At 46.1% G+C, this 13,880-nt stretch overlaps 1 protein-coding gene and 1 pseudogene across 3 annotated transcripts in view; one reads left to right on the top strand and one right to left on the bottom strand.

The window, feature by feature from the left end:
• MEGF11 (multiple EGF like domains 11) overlaps positions 1 to 13,880 on the bottom strand; it is a 330,575-nt gene that overhangs the window by 155,401 nt on the left and 161,294 nt on the right. The window lies entirely within an intron of this gene.
• On the top strand, positions 5,428 to 6,351 carry LOC308564556 (homeobox protein NANOG pseudogene; annotated as a pseudogene). The gene has a single exon. The product of its transcript is annotated as a homeobox protein NANOG pseudogene (transcript).

Genomic DNA, 13,880 nt, shown 5'->3' on the forward strand with positions numbered 1-13,880 from the left:
CTTTGGGCCCCTTCTTATCGCATGAGCATGAGTATCTGCAAAGATGGGTGTGCAGCCTGTGCTGTTCTGCGGTCCAAATGCTCATTTGTGATATCCTTCCCACCCTCCTGGCTCTCCCACACCTCACACCTGCACCATCAGACCCACAGTGGGTGTCCAATAAACATTTGATGAAGCCAATTGAATGGCATGAACACCTCCCCACTCCATTTCTGTTCAGCATAAACAAACATTCTTTTTTTCTTCAAGTGAGCTTAGGTTCTTGACAGGTGGAGAAAGAGGTGACAAAGACCTTTTTTTTTTTTTTTTTGCATATGAAATATTTCAAGCATATTGCAAAGTTTAGAGAAAATTAAAACATAGTATATTCATCAAACAAATCTTAGTATTCTCCAACTTTTGGCACAGATGTTTTTGTTTGAGAATAAAGCATCATACTGCTGAAATCCCTTGTGTATCCCTCCCTAGCCTCCCTCCTCCCTCCTGGGGTTACCTAACCCTAAATTTAGTTTATCATTTCCATGTCTGTTTTTATACTTTTACTACATCCAAATGTACCCATAAAAACATATCCAATATTTTAGATGCTTTTAAACTTTATATACATGATATCGTATGGTATGTATGTAGCCTTCTGAAACTTGCTTTTTTCACTCAATATTCTATCTTTGAGATTCATCCAAGTAGACAGGTATGATGCTAGTTCATTCCTTTAAACTGCTACAGAGATTACATTGTATGAATATATTACCATTTATCCATTGCCCTCTTGGGGGACCTCTAGGCTACTTGCAGTTTTTCACCATTACAAACAATGACACATTGTTTGCTCATGCCCAGGTCTTGGGAGCAGAGTTTTTCAAACTTTAAGTTGTAACCCAGAAGAGAATCATGAAATCAATATAAAGGGTCATACCATCATTTTAAAGAAATTCAATAGAAGAGATTTTAAAATACCAGTATATGAATATGTATGTGCTAGAACACAATAAAATACATTTCTTAATCTCAGCTGTGGTAGAAAAAAAAAAGTTTGAGAAAGATGGTATTAAGGGGCTGGTATTATCTTCAGCTTTATTTAAAATTACCAAATTGCTCCCTAAAATGATACTACCAATTCACACTCTTCCCAGCAGCATATGATAGTGCCCATTTGTTTGCATCCTTACTAACACTTGGTGTTATCTGAAATTAGTTTTTTCCAACTTGATGGGTGTGATATAGCAGCATCTCTTAGTTTTCATTTGTATTTCCTTGATTACCAGTGAGGTGAGCATCTTTTCAGATGCTTACTGCCCCAAGATGCTCTTTTTCTGTGAAGTGCATGTTTATATTCTTTGCCAGCGTTTGAATTGGGTTGACTTTATTGATTTGTAAAATTTTAAATATATATATTGTGGATATTAATCCTTCGAGAATTATATGTGTTGCAAATATCTCTTCCCAGTCTGTAGCTCCCCCTTTCACTTTGTTTTGCTAGCTCTGACATCCTGAATCACAATGAGGCGAAAGGGAACCCATGTCAGAGAGGCTGCCTCTGGGTCAGGAGGTAGGTCTTCCTGTAACTCCAGAGCCCTGAATATAGCGGGCCCCTAGTAAATGTTTGGTGACCTAGTAATATAACTCACTAGATAACTCTATCAGATTTGTCCAGCACACAGCACGGGTTCTATGGAGACTTAATAAACTGAGTCATGGTTTTGCTGCACTATAAGAAAAGTGTCAATGTCCAAGCAGAGAAATCAGGAGGAGGAGATCTTCATTGTTAAAGGAGCCTTGGCTTTATGGAAGGGTCTCTTGCCGGGTGCCTATAAAGTATGAGTTGATTTAACTCAGAATTCAACTTACGCCCAGTGTTCCAGGGAACAAACCTGGGTCCCTAACAGGTGGCCAAGCCTCCTGACATCCCCGTGAGCTGACAGTGGCAACAGTGACTCTTTATACTTTATAGATAGGCCAAGAAAAAGTAATGTCCAGGTTACACTGAAGGCAGGGGCTAGGGCAGAACTGGATCCCACATCCCCTGATCTCCACCTGATAAAAAGCTGGAACCCAGAGCAATGGATGTTTTAAAGGCAGTAGATCCCTAAACTCACAAATGTAGGCGAACAAGCTGAATCATGTTAGGAAGGAAACTATTACTAGCTCAAGGCCAGGGACAAGTCCAAATATTTACATGTGTATCCCTGGAATACATGGAAAAAGAAGAGGGACAAAAATGATGTCTGGCAGGACCTCTGAAGAGCACCAGGAACGACCGCTCACATGACTCAAAGGTCCGCTTGCCTGGGCTTGGAGCTCCCTGGGGGCAGGAGCAGAGCCTTACCCATCTCCACCTGCTCAGAACCTAGCACACTGGCACATGGAGGGGGCTCAAGAAATGTCAACTGAATGACTGGATGGAAAGATAGATAGATAGATAAATGGATGAACAAGTGGATGTGTGCACAGATGGAGAGATGATGGAGGGATAGATAGATGAATGGACAGATGGATAAATTGATACATGATTAGACGGATGCATGGATGGATGGATGGACGAAGAGATGGATGTTTCACATCTGGAAGAAGCCCTAGGGAAGGATTGGTCTCAACAGAACCTCTCACGTAGGCAGCCAAATCCGGGAATCCTGTCTTGTTGCTACAGCTGTTCATAAAAAATACCAAGTGGCATAACTGCAAGAAATAATTGCTTCTAATTGAACTGAATTATTCTGGCCATATAGTAGACATATTTTTATAACTTTATTAATTATTCAGTTTGAAGCCTATTACCCAGCCTGCCAGAATGGGCTTTCCTCATTAGAGGGTGACAGATTCCCAGTTCTGGGCTGCCTCTGCTGCTGTAGCATGTTGGGCAGTGGCTGCCTGCCTTGAGGCCCTACTAGTGTCTGAGAACTGAAGATGGAGGGCACGGCTGCCAGAGAGGCAGGCTGGGACTCAGAGATCCTCACAATGTGATCCTTGAAAGCATGTGCCTGGGCAACATGGATAGATAAGAAGCTTTGGAAGATCGAGGGGCATGGCTTTAAATTCTCCCAAGCATCCAGCCCAGAGCCCCCACACTCTTCCTTAGTCCCAGCACCACCACTTGAGCATCATCTGAAGGAATAAAAACATGATAAAGGGAAAACAAATCCAGTGGGTCCCACTTAGCACTGTGTTCAGTGCCCACCATGTGCCTGTACATGCTGGGGAAAGGGGGACAGAAACAAGTAAGACCTGAGTCCTGCCACAGAGGTGGTCTCGGGGGCTGGGGGCCGAGAAGGCAGCAAACACGCAACCCAACGATAATCATCCAGGGTGGTGTGGACCACGCTGGCCACGCGTATACTGTCAAGGTCTGTGGGAGTCAGGAAGCAGCACAGAAGATGTGGCATCGGAGCTGGGCTTTGAAGGCAAAGGAGCAATGGGCCAGTGGATAAAGGAGGGTTGGGAGAGGGAAAGAGGAGTGGGGATGAGATGATGGGAGATGAGGCTGAAAACTAGGTAGACATCAGACCCACAGGGGTCTCGAAGGCCTGGTCAGGGAGCTGGGGCACTTCCTAAAGGGGAGCAGGGAAGTGACATGATCTAGTTTCCATTTTAGCCATCTTCCTACCTCCCGCGTATGGGAGGGGCTGGAGAGGGAAGACAGAGAGCCCTGCAAAGAAGCATTAACCAGAGGTGCAGTGTGGTTTCCAGAGACAGACCACCTGGGTTCAAATCCTGATTCTGTCTCTTCCTAGCTGTGTGCCCTTGGGCCAGATACTTAACCTCCCTGGGCCTCAGTTTTCTCATCTGAAAGATGGGGGAAATAATATGAATAATAATGAATAATGGGTGGGATAGCATGTATAGTAAGTGCTGGATATGAGTTAGGAGAGAAGTCTAAGCTGACTCAGACTAAGCACAGCCCAGACTTCCCACCTTTCAGCCTCAAATGTTACCTCCTCCACAGGCCCACATTCTGGTAGAAATATGCCTCAGTGGAAAGAGCACACACTCTGGAGCAGCTGAGTGAATGACTCACCCTCCTCAGCCTCCTGGACCTCAGCCTCCTCAGCTGTAAAGTGGGTGGTAATCCCCACATCTTGGGCAGAAGGGCAGCAGGAAAATGAAATGAGATCTTCATGTGGTGCCCAGCACAGGAAGTCTGGGCTGGCTGGGACTGACTGAAAGTCCTTTAAGACGGGGCCTGGCCTGGAGAGGATGCACCTCCTCCCTCCCCTTCCCTGCAGGGTTCTAGCCTGTCCTCCAGGCTGGTGGGGGGCAGGTGGGCGCAGTTCGTGATTCCCTTCTCGGAAGAGCTGTTTCCCATGGAGACCCAGCCCACATGCCCACCCAGGAAGTGGAGGCCGTGTGGGTATGTGTGCGTGTGGGTGGGGTGGTTGGGGCACAGTGTCCTTTTCATGCCCGAGTGGGGCCGGGAAGGCGTGTCAGCACCAGCTGCCAGCCCCACACGATGATGCCAACTTGGCTCCTGCCCTCTGTTCTGCTTTTGTTATATTCTAGGCAGGTTCTCTCACCCTCCTTCCTCTTTCCAGTTCTTGGGACTCCCTGTGTGTCATTTATTTATTAATTTTGCCCTCAGGGAGCAGATGACCAGAGCTGAGTTGGGCAGAATGTCCTTCCTCCTCTCATCTACAACAGCCCCCTTGAACACACAGCTCATGCAGACTCCAGGCTACCCAATTTCCCGCTTTCTTAGGAAAAAAAAAGATTTTCAGGATAGGCTACACATGCCAGGGCCTTACCTGACCCTGCTCAGATGGGACTGGTCCCAATATCTCTCCTGGTCTGAGGGGCAGAGGGGCAGAGGGGCAGAGGAGGGAGGAGTGAAACCTGGGGAGGCTGACCCACGCCCCTTCTCCCCATGGCCTTCATTGGTTCCTTGGACCTGGGAAGGGGGCTCACAGAAGGTCTCCCCTCCTTTCCCGGTGGGCATCATCACAGGAGTATAACTCAGCCTAGGGGTAGAGATGGGGTGGGGGACCAGCGGCCTTCAGTCCTGGGTTCTGGGGTCTCCACCGGCTGCCCCAGCTAAGGCTCATCCTCACCCACACGATGGTCTGGGCCCCTGTGAGGGCAGGACACCCCATGTCTGCTCCCTCTCATTTCCCATTTCTCCAGGGAGGCACCTCTGGGAGGACATAAACCTCTTTACGGCTTCCAGGGCATAGCCAAGGCTGGGGTGTCCCAAAAAGAGGGAGGCAGGGGCTGGGACAGGTGATGGCCAAGGCTGGAAAGATAGAAAGAGAGGTTTTCTCAAAATTGGCTGGTTGGCTCCTGTTACTGCAAAGCTGACTCTTTTCCTCCCATCTTTTTGATACTTTTACATCTAAAGATCTCTGTATTATCTCTAAACTCTTCTGTCTAGATACTTAAGCCTGGGCCTTTCTTATAATCTAGCTCTTTGGTGCTTTCCTCCCTCCTTCAACTAGCAAGATGAGTGTCGATTCGGCTTGTCCCCAAAGTCTGCCCTGTTCTGAATTATCCAATTCTGGGGAGCCTTCACCAGCGCCCGAGATTTATGAGCCTGAAGAAAGCTACGCATCCTTGCAAATGTCATCTGCTGAGACACTCCACACAGAGACTGTCTCTCCTCTTCCTTCCTCCATGGATCTGCTTATTCAGAACAGCCCTGACTCTTCCACTAGTCCAAGGGTAATACTACCCGCTTCTGGGGAGAACAGCACAGGGAAGGGGGAGAAGGCCCAGGCCAAGAAGCAGAAGATCAGAACCGTGTTCTCACAGACCCAGCTCTGCGTACTCAACGAGAGATTTCAGAGACAGAAATACCTCAGCCTCCAGCAGATGCAAGAACTTTCCCCCATCCTGAACCTTAGCTACAAACAGATTAAGACCTGGTTCCAGAACCAGAGAATGAAATGCAAGAGGTGGCAGAAATACAACTGGCCAAAGAATAGCAACCGTATGCCCCAGATGAGCTCAGCAACTACAGAGTACCTGGGCCTCTCTTCCTGTCACCAGGGACGCCTGGTGAACGCTTCTGGAAACCTTTCAGTGTGGAGCAACCAGACCTGCGGTAACCTACCTTGGAGCAACCATTCCTGGAACAGCCCATCTTGGAACTACCATTCCTGGAATAGTCAGACCTGCTGCCCCCAAGCCTGGAACAACCAGGCCTGGAACAACCAGTTCTATAGTTACGGAGAGGAATCCCTGCAACCCCAGATCCAGTTCCAGCAAAACCCTGTCAGTGAATTGGAGGCCACCTTGGAAACTGCTGGGGAAACCTATGATGCAATACTGCAAACTGCTAAGTATTGTAATACCCAGCAAACCGTGGATTTATTCCCGGACTACTCCATGAACAGGCAGCCTGACTCCACAAACATACAGCCATGAACACACGCTGTGACGATGGGTATATCATTCAGTCTCCGTTTGGGCAGTGGCTGTTACCTCTCCTAGGAGTTTTCTCTGTATCTCTGCCTTGATATGCTGCTTCTCATAGTGCCCACTGCCAATTTGGAGGGAGGGGACTGGGGCATGGCTGGAGTCTAATCAAAGAGGTTTCTGTAGCCTTGCTGCTTAGACAAAGGATAAAAGATGTCTCTGGCTATAATTAGATATAATACTATTTTGGATAACTCTAGGATCTAGAATCTTAGCCTCAAGAACAGAAAGTAAAAATACAAAGGTGTGTGATAAAGGATTATTCCTGTTCTCTGGGATTGGGAGGCTTGCTAAAAACTTCACTTCAGGTAAATGGTTAAGCTATAATATGCTTCACTGATTTCCTCTGCCCCTTTTGCTGTTTCACTATGACCCTTAATTTGTTTATTACTCAAGTATCTGTAAAAGATGTTTTATATTTTGCTGTATCATGATAATACCAGTTGGGCTGGTTGGTTTTTAAGTTTAAATACAAAGAAATAAAACGTCTATTTTACCAAAAAAAAAAAAAAAAAGATAGAAAGAGAGGCCTGCAGAGCAGTCCTCCCGCTGTCCTTCCCCTGCAGCCCCAGCTCCCCAGGACTCAGGCTGGGGCTGGGCTGAGGTCTCTTTCAGCCTCCATCACCGACTCCTCACAAGTGACTTGTTCTCACGTTGCTTAGTCTCCTTCCTCCGTGTCCCGTGAAAAGAATCAGACAGACCCAGCTCTGACACTCACCAGCTGCAGTACCTCAGGCATTTGCTTAGCCTTTCTGTGCCTCAGTTTCTTCATCTCAAATGAGACCATAGCACACCTCTGGTTCCTTCCTTCCTCTACCCTCCCATGATGGCTTTTCTGAGCCCTCCAAGTGCCCCCTCCCATAAAAGCCAGAACCTGCTCTCTCCCTAGACTCTTCCTCCCCCTCTCTGTGCTGGTGGTTCTCACTTCTGCTCAAGTTCCCTGAAGATGGGGACTATGCCCTCCCCATCCCTAATCTCCCCCTTCAGCCCTGGGCCCTCGGCAGTGTCAGCACCTGAGAAGTACTCAATAAATGTGCATTAAATGGAACTCAAGGGACAGAGAACATGGAGCCAACAGGGCCTGTGGCCCCGGCTATTGAATTCTTTTTTGTTCAAAATTAGAATTCTGAGGTGAATAGCAATCCTCGTACGCACAGACCTTGAACAGGCATTTGTGCTGCATCCACAGCTCCCTTCTGTCCCCGTCACAGTGACTGCGCCCAGCGTGCGGTGCCGCCGTGGAGCCCACCGTCCCAGGGAGGCCCAGGGGCACAGCAGATGCCCGCAGAAGGCGGCCCAGGCGGGTCTGCAAGGGCCGCGGGCTGGGCAGAGCAGCACGTGAGGAGCCGAGGACCGGCAAGTGTAATTGCTTTGCGGGGATTCATCTGAAGTCACTTTAACCTTGACAGCGGCTCAGTGTAGTGAATAAAGAACCAGAGAGCTACAGCCTCCCCGTTGGCAAAATGCCCCGCTGCACACCCCCCTCCCCCATGAAGCAACTCAGGGCTCACCAGGAGCCCCCACGAGGGGGAGGCGAGGATGTGAGTCATAAGGCTGCCCTCACCCATGCGTGTCCCACTCTCCACTCCTTTTCCAAGTCTAAGGATGAACTGAGAATCACAGGAGGCAGTGCGTGGTGGCGGAGAGGCGGGTGGGGAGGGTGGCAGACCGCCCTCCCAGAGGTCAGCAGGAAGGTCACCTGGATAAGGCAACATGATGTTGGATTTTGACTTCCTAGGAACAGAGCATCATGGGATTTTAGAGCTGGAATAGCTACACTAAACTTCCTTCCATTTTACAGATGAGAAAACTGAGGCTCACAGAGAGGGGAGGGCTTAGCTAGAGTCACCCAGGAAAACCGGCTTTCCTGTATGTTATGGCACAGGACTTCCAACCCTTTACAGGCAGCGTGGAACTGTGGGAAGAACATAAGTCCTGGGTTCTATTCCTGGTTGCCATTTGTTAGCTGGGTGAACATCGGAAGTTACTCCACCATGTATGCTTTGATTTCTTTGCTTGTGAAACGGAGATAATGCACATGACCTCTCCAAGCATCTGTGCACGGTGGGAGCAGAAATCCCCATTCACCTTCCTTTTAGACTCTGTGGCCCCACTCATGCTTCTTTCTGATCTCCTTCCCCACTACTCACGATGGGGCTCCTTACAGGGAAGGATCCCCAAAGCTGTGGCAGTGGCCCTTCCCAGCACACCTGTGTGGCTGGGTCCGTCACTTCCCTGACTGCCCTGCCCATCTCCTTTCTGGCCCCCTCAGCTGCTCCAGGACAGAGGCAGGAACCCTGGCCCAAATCCTAGACCTCTGCTCTGCCCCCACATCCTGTGCTGCCAGACTGTGCCATCTTCATTCATCAGGGAGAAGTGTATACGAGGACCTCTGAGATGGGAACTCTTCCCTGTTGTAGTTTTCAAGCCAGGCAGATGGCAGGGTTGACCACTCTGGAAGTCCCCAATCCCAGTGCCCCGGCCTGACCTGTGGTCATGACTCTGACCTCCAGGCCTGTGCAAAGAAGGAACCAGGAGGGTCTGGAACCTTTAGGTCATCTGCACAAAAGTCTGCAGGAGAGCTTGGCCTGTTAGCTTTGCTATAATGAGACCCATCTGCCTCTAAGACAACTCCAGCGTTGAACTCCAAGAGCAGCTGGTAGGAGACAAAGGCATGGGAGTTAGAATACCCAGGATTAAGTTATAGCTCTGCCACTACCTCCCTGGTAACCACAGGCAAGCAGTTTCTCTTCTCTGGATCTCAGTTTGCCCATCTGTAAAATGGAAGGAATAAATTGGACAATTTCTGAGGTCCTTCCCAGCTCTTGATTTAATTGTTTAAAGTTAAATCACGAGATCTCAGATCATATTTGGGATTTTAGATCATACTTCTTAGCACTCCATTCCAGGAATATGTGGAGATAGGCTTTCATATACATGAAGAGAGTGCTGGAAAACAGAATGCCCAAGCCAGTGATAGGCAGGTGATATGACCCTCAGCTCTTGTGGGTCAGCACTGAGCGCTGTGGGAAAGTGCAGAGACCCTGGGACACCCAAGATGAGGTAGTATGGGCTGGGCCAGAGCCCTTATGCCAACCCTGAGCCTAGGAGCCCTGGTACATACAGTGGGGGTACTGCAGACAGCTCGGTACGCTGGAGGGAAGACAGTGTCCCCAAAAATGCCTTGGGGAAAGGCCTTGAGCCCTGATCCCTCCCTAAACCATCCTTGCAAACAGTCGTCAGCTCTGGGAGATCTAATTCTGGTTATGGTCTTCCTGCCTTTCCCACTGCTTCTCCAGCTTCATCCCTAAAATAACCTGCCTAATGGCATAGCAGCAAGAGTCCACCAAAGAGGCTCAAATGATCACATTTTAAAAAATGAATGTCAATTCTACATTTCTATAATTCATCTGTATGTTTTAATATAAGAAACAATACTTAAATTACTTATCAGGTAACTAATGTATGATTACACACTGAAAAATGTAAACTCTATAGCTTCTAGTCCGTACCTTATACCATATATAAGATCATGAGCTTCAACTATAAAACTCTTAGATAAAAACATAGGGGGAAAGCGTCACAACATTGGATTGGCAATAATTTCTTGGGTATGACACCAAAAACACAGGCAACAAGAAAAAATAGGTAAGCTGGAATTTATCAAAATTAAAAACCTTTGTGCATCAAAGGGCATTATTAAGAGAATGAAAAGGCAACCCATGAAATGGGGAGAAATATTTTCAATCATATATCCGATAAGGATTGATAACCAGGATATATAAAGAACATGTGCAACTCAGCAACAACAACAAAACAACCCAGTTTAAAACAATGGGCAGATAACTTGAACAGGCATTTCTTCAAAGAAGATACACAAATGGCCAAGAAAGCACATGAAGAGATGCTCAACATCATTACTCACCAGGGAAATGCCAATCAACACCACTGGGAGACAACACTTCACACCCATTAGGATGGCGATCATCAAAAAGCAGAAATTAACAAGTGTTGACAAAGATGTGGAGAAATTAGAACCTGTGCATTGCTGGTGGGAATGTAAAACGGTGTACACGCTGTGGAAAGCAGTATGGAGATTCCTTGAAAAATAAACAGAATTACCATATAATCCAGAAATCCACTCTGGGTATATATACAAAAGGAGTAAAAGCAGGGACTTGAAGAAATATTTGTACACCCATGTTCATAGCAGCATGATTCACAATAGTCAATAGGTAGAAGAAACCCAAGTGTCCATTGGCAGATGAATGGGTAAACAAAATGTGGTATATACACACAAGAGAATATTATTCAGCCTTAAAAAGGAAGGAGATTCTGCCCTAGCCTGTTTTGCTCAGTGGTTAGAGCATCAGCCCACAGACTGAAGGGTCCCGGGTTTGATTCTGGTTAAGAGCACATACCTCAGTTGCAGGCTCGATCCCCGGCCCTGGTTGGGGACGTGCAGGACACAACCAATTGATGTTTCTCTCTCTCTCCCCTCCCCCCTCCACTCTCTCTGAAAAGCAATGGAAAAAATACCCTCGTGTGAGGGTTTAAAAAAAAAAAGGAAGTTGACACATGCTACAACATAGATGAACCTTGAAGATATTAAGCTAAGTGAAATAAGTCAGTCACAAAGCGACAAATATTGTATGATTCTTCTTAAGTTTGTCAAATTTGTAGACAAAAAAATAGAATGGTGGTTGCTTGTGGCTGGGGTGAGGGGGAAATGAGAAGTTAGTGGTTTCAGTTGGGGAAGATGAAAAAGTTTTAGAGGTAGATGGTAATAATGGTTGCACAACAGTGTAATTGTACCTAATGCCACAGAACTGTACACTTAAAAATGGTTAGGCTCTGGCCGGCTAGCTCAGTTGGTTAGAGCATCATCCTGATACACCAAGGTTGGGGGTTCGACCCCTTGTCAGGGCACATGCAAGAGTCAACCAATGAATGCATGAATGAGTGGAACAACAAATTGATGTTTCTCTCTCTCTCTAAAAATCAATAAAATTAAAATTTTTAAAAATGGTTAAAATGATCAGTTTTATGTTATGTATAATTTACCACACACAGAAAAAATCTCTAGCAAACACATACCTTAGTTTGAAAAGCATTGATCCCAGGCTAATTTAGGAGTGTGGGCATATTTCTGAGCTGTTAAATGTTTTATTTTAATCTGCAAGGATAGCTGACAGCCAAGTCAGCCAGGGGTCCCACATACCATTCAAGATAAGAACACATTTGACTTGGCAGACGCTACTCTTGGTGATATCCCAACTTGGTTCCTGCTGCCTTCATTACTCAGGCCTGCTCTGCAGTCTGCCTCATGCTCAGCATTGGCGGGGAGGGGGCACAGTTTCGACAGATAGCAAGATGCTGTAGAGTGAGCTTTTCCTGTCCTGCACTCTGTCTGTGCATGTGCATAACGGAATCTAAGAATGTGAGAGACGTTGGGGGAAGTGTGTGTGGGGGGGGGGGGGGCCGAGGTTCTCTGTCATGTCTAACCCAGCCCTTCTGGGGAGGCCTGGGACCAAAACCAAAACCAGAATCCACACTTCAAAGCACCATGGGATAGGAGGCTGAGAAGCAGGACGGAAGAAATATAATAATTAAATAATACACTGAAGGCTTAAATTTCCAAGTTGATTCTTGGGTAACATTTATAAAAGTTAACAGGGCATATTTAATTTAGGAATTGGCTCACGTCCTTCTACTTACAGCTGAAACCTCATAAATGAAATATACTGGATCACTGCCCAGTGCGGAAATAAAAGTTATGAATAATGTTTCTATCTCAATCATTGTCACTGCTTTAATATTCCTAATTACTTTAAAAAGCTAGATATTCAATATAGGAAAACTTTTTTTCTTTTTATCTCCACTTGTGAGATTAGTGCAATTTAATAAGAGTCACTCTGTCGTCTTTATTCAGGGTAGACTGACATTTCACCCTTTTACCTTCATTATTATATAGGATGGAGGTTTATGACCAAGCATGCAGCCACTCCATTTCCCCATATCGGTCCGTCTAATATCTCCGAATTATCCACAGGAGCTGATGTGTGTCCACCTACCAAGCAAATCAGCATCGCCTCGCTTCCTTTATGGAGCAGAAAGGAATTAGTCCAGGCCTTAAAGTAAATAGGCTGTGGGGTTTTAAGCCCATAAGAGAACGAAAAAGTCCGCATCCCCACCGCAGTACTGGATTCGACCCCTTCACAACTGTCAAAGTCATAAATCCCTGGGCAGCCACAAAGGGCAGGGCCGGGGCAGGCAGGAGGATGATGGATCTTTATAACCCTCCCCTCCACTTCCAGGAATTTATCCTAAGAAGAAATTGGGACAAGTGGGCGAGGATTTATGCACAAGAAGAATTACTGCAGTATTTTTCCACAGGGCCACAGTCCCTTAGCCACATGTCCAAAAATCTCTAAAAAGTCTGGCACCAAAATTCATTGAGAGACAAGATCTTCATGGAACTGATTTGTGGTTGTAGCCACTAGATGTGGTATGTCACTTCAGAAGTATTATTATATTTCATCCCAGGGTACTACCCAGGCCCCACTGGGGGTATGTGTCATATATGATATAGTCACCATGTACCTTTCTGAACTCTGAAAAAATATAAATTTTGAAACCAACAGGCCCCAAGGATCTTAGATAAAGAATGATGGCCCTCAAATAGTGAAAAATCTGGAACAACTTAAATGCCCATCAACAAGAGACTGGTTAAATACTTTTGGTAATCCATAGAATGAAAATTAAAAATTTGAAGGGAGAGATATGTTTATTGACAAGGAAATGAGTATATGACATAAAGTTGAATTTAAAAAGCAAGTCACAGGACAGCACATACATTTGATCTAAGTAATACAAGTTGTATCCAGATCTAGCTAAGTACAAATATATAGAGAAATAGCAGGGAGGGCAAGCACCCAAATGCCAGGAGAGGTTATCATGGATGTGTGGATTTAACCTTTCTGTCTATATTTTTGGTGCGGTTTCAATTTTCTTTTTAACATGAACAGGTATAATTTTAGAATCAGAAAACAACAAGAATGATGCTTTCAATTATACAAAAAGCAAAGCTTCCCTGCAAGGGTGTCACATGTATAGACATGTCTATGGACAGATCCCATTCAGAAATCTCCAGAGATACACACTGACTGGGACACCATCCCCGCGGACATGGGCTTCACAGAGACCCAAAGGTACTGCAGAGCACATGCAGGCAGACAGGCATCCAATGGCACAATAGCTAATAGCCTCAAATTGCTTGGAGTAAGCCTAGTCACAGTTTGTGTCCCATGGCTGATTCCTTTATCTCTACAATGACATCTCAGGACCACAGCTTTCAAGCAGATCCTTCCTTCCCCTGTAAGCACCTAAGTTTTCTAATCAATTTTAACCTAAGGCTGTATTAATAGAGGCTGAGCATCCAGAAGGAAGAAGAGCATAATAATTAAGTGTTTAGGTTT

The sequence above is a fragment of the Miniopterus schreibersii genome (genome assembly GCF_964146895.1).
Source record: "Miniopterus schreibersii genome assembly, chromosome: 1".
Taxonomy (NCBI): domain Eukaryota; kingdom Metazoa; phylum Chordata; class Mammalia; order Chiroptera; family Miniopteridae; genus Miniopterus; species Miniopterus schreibersii.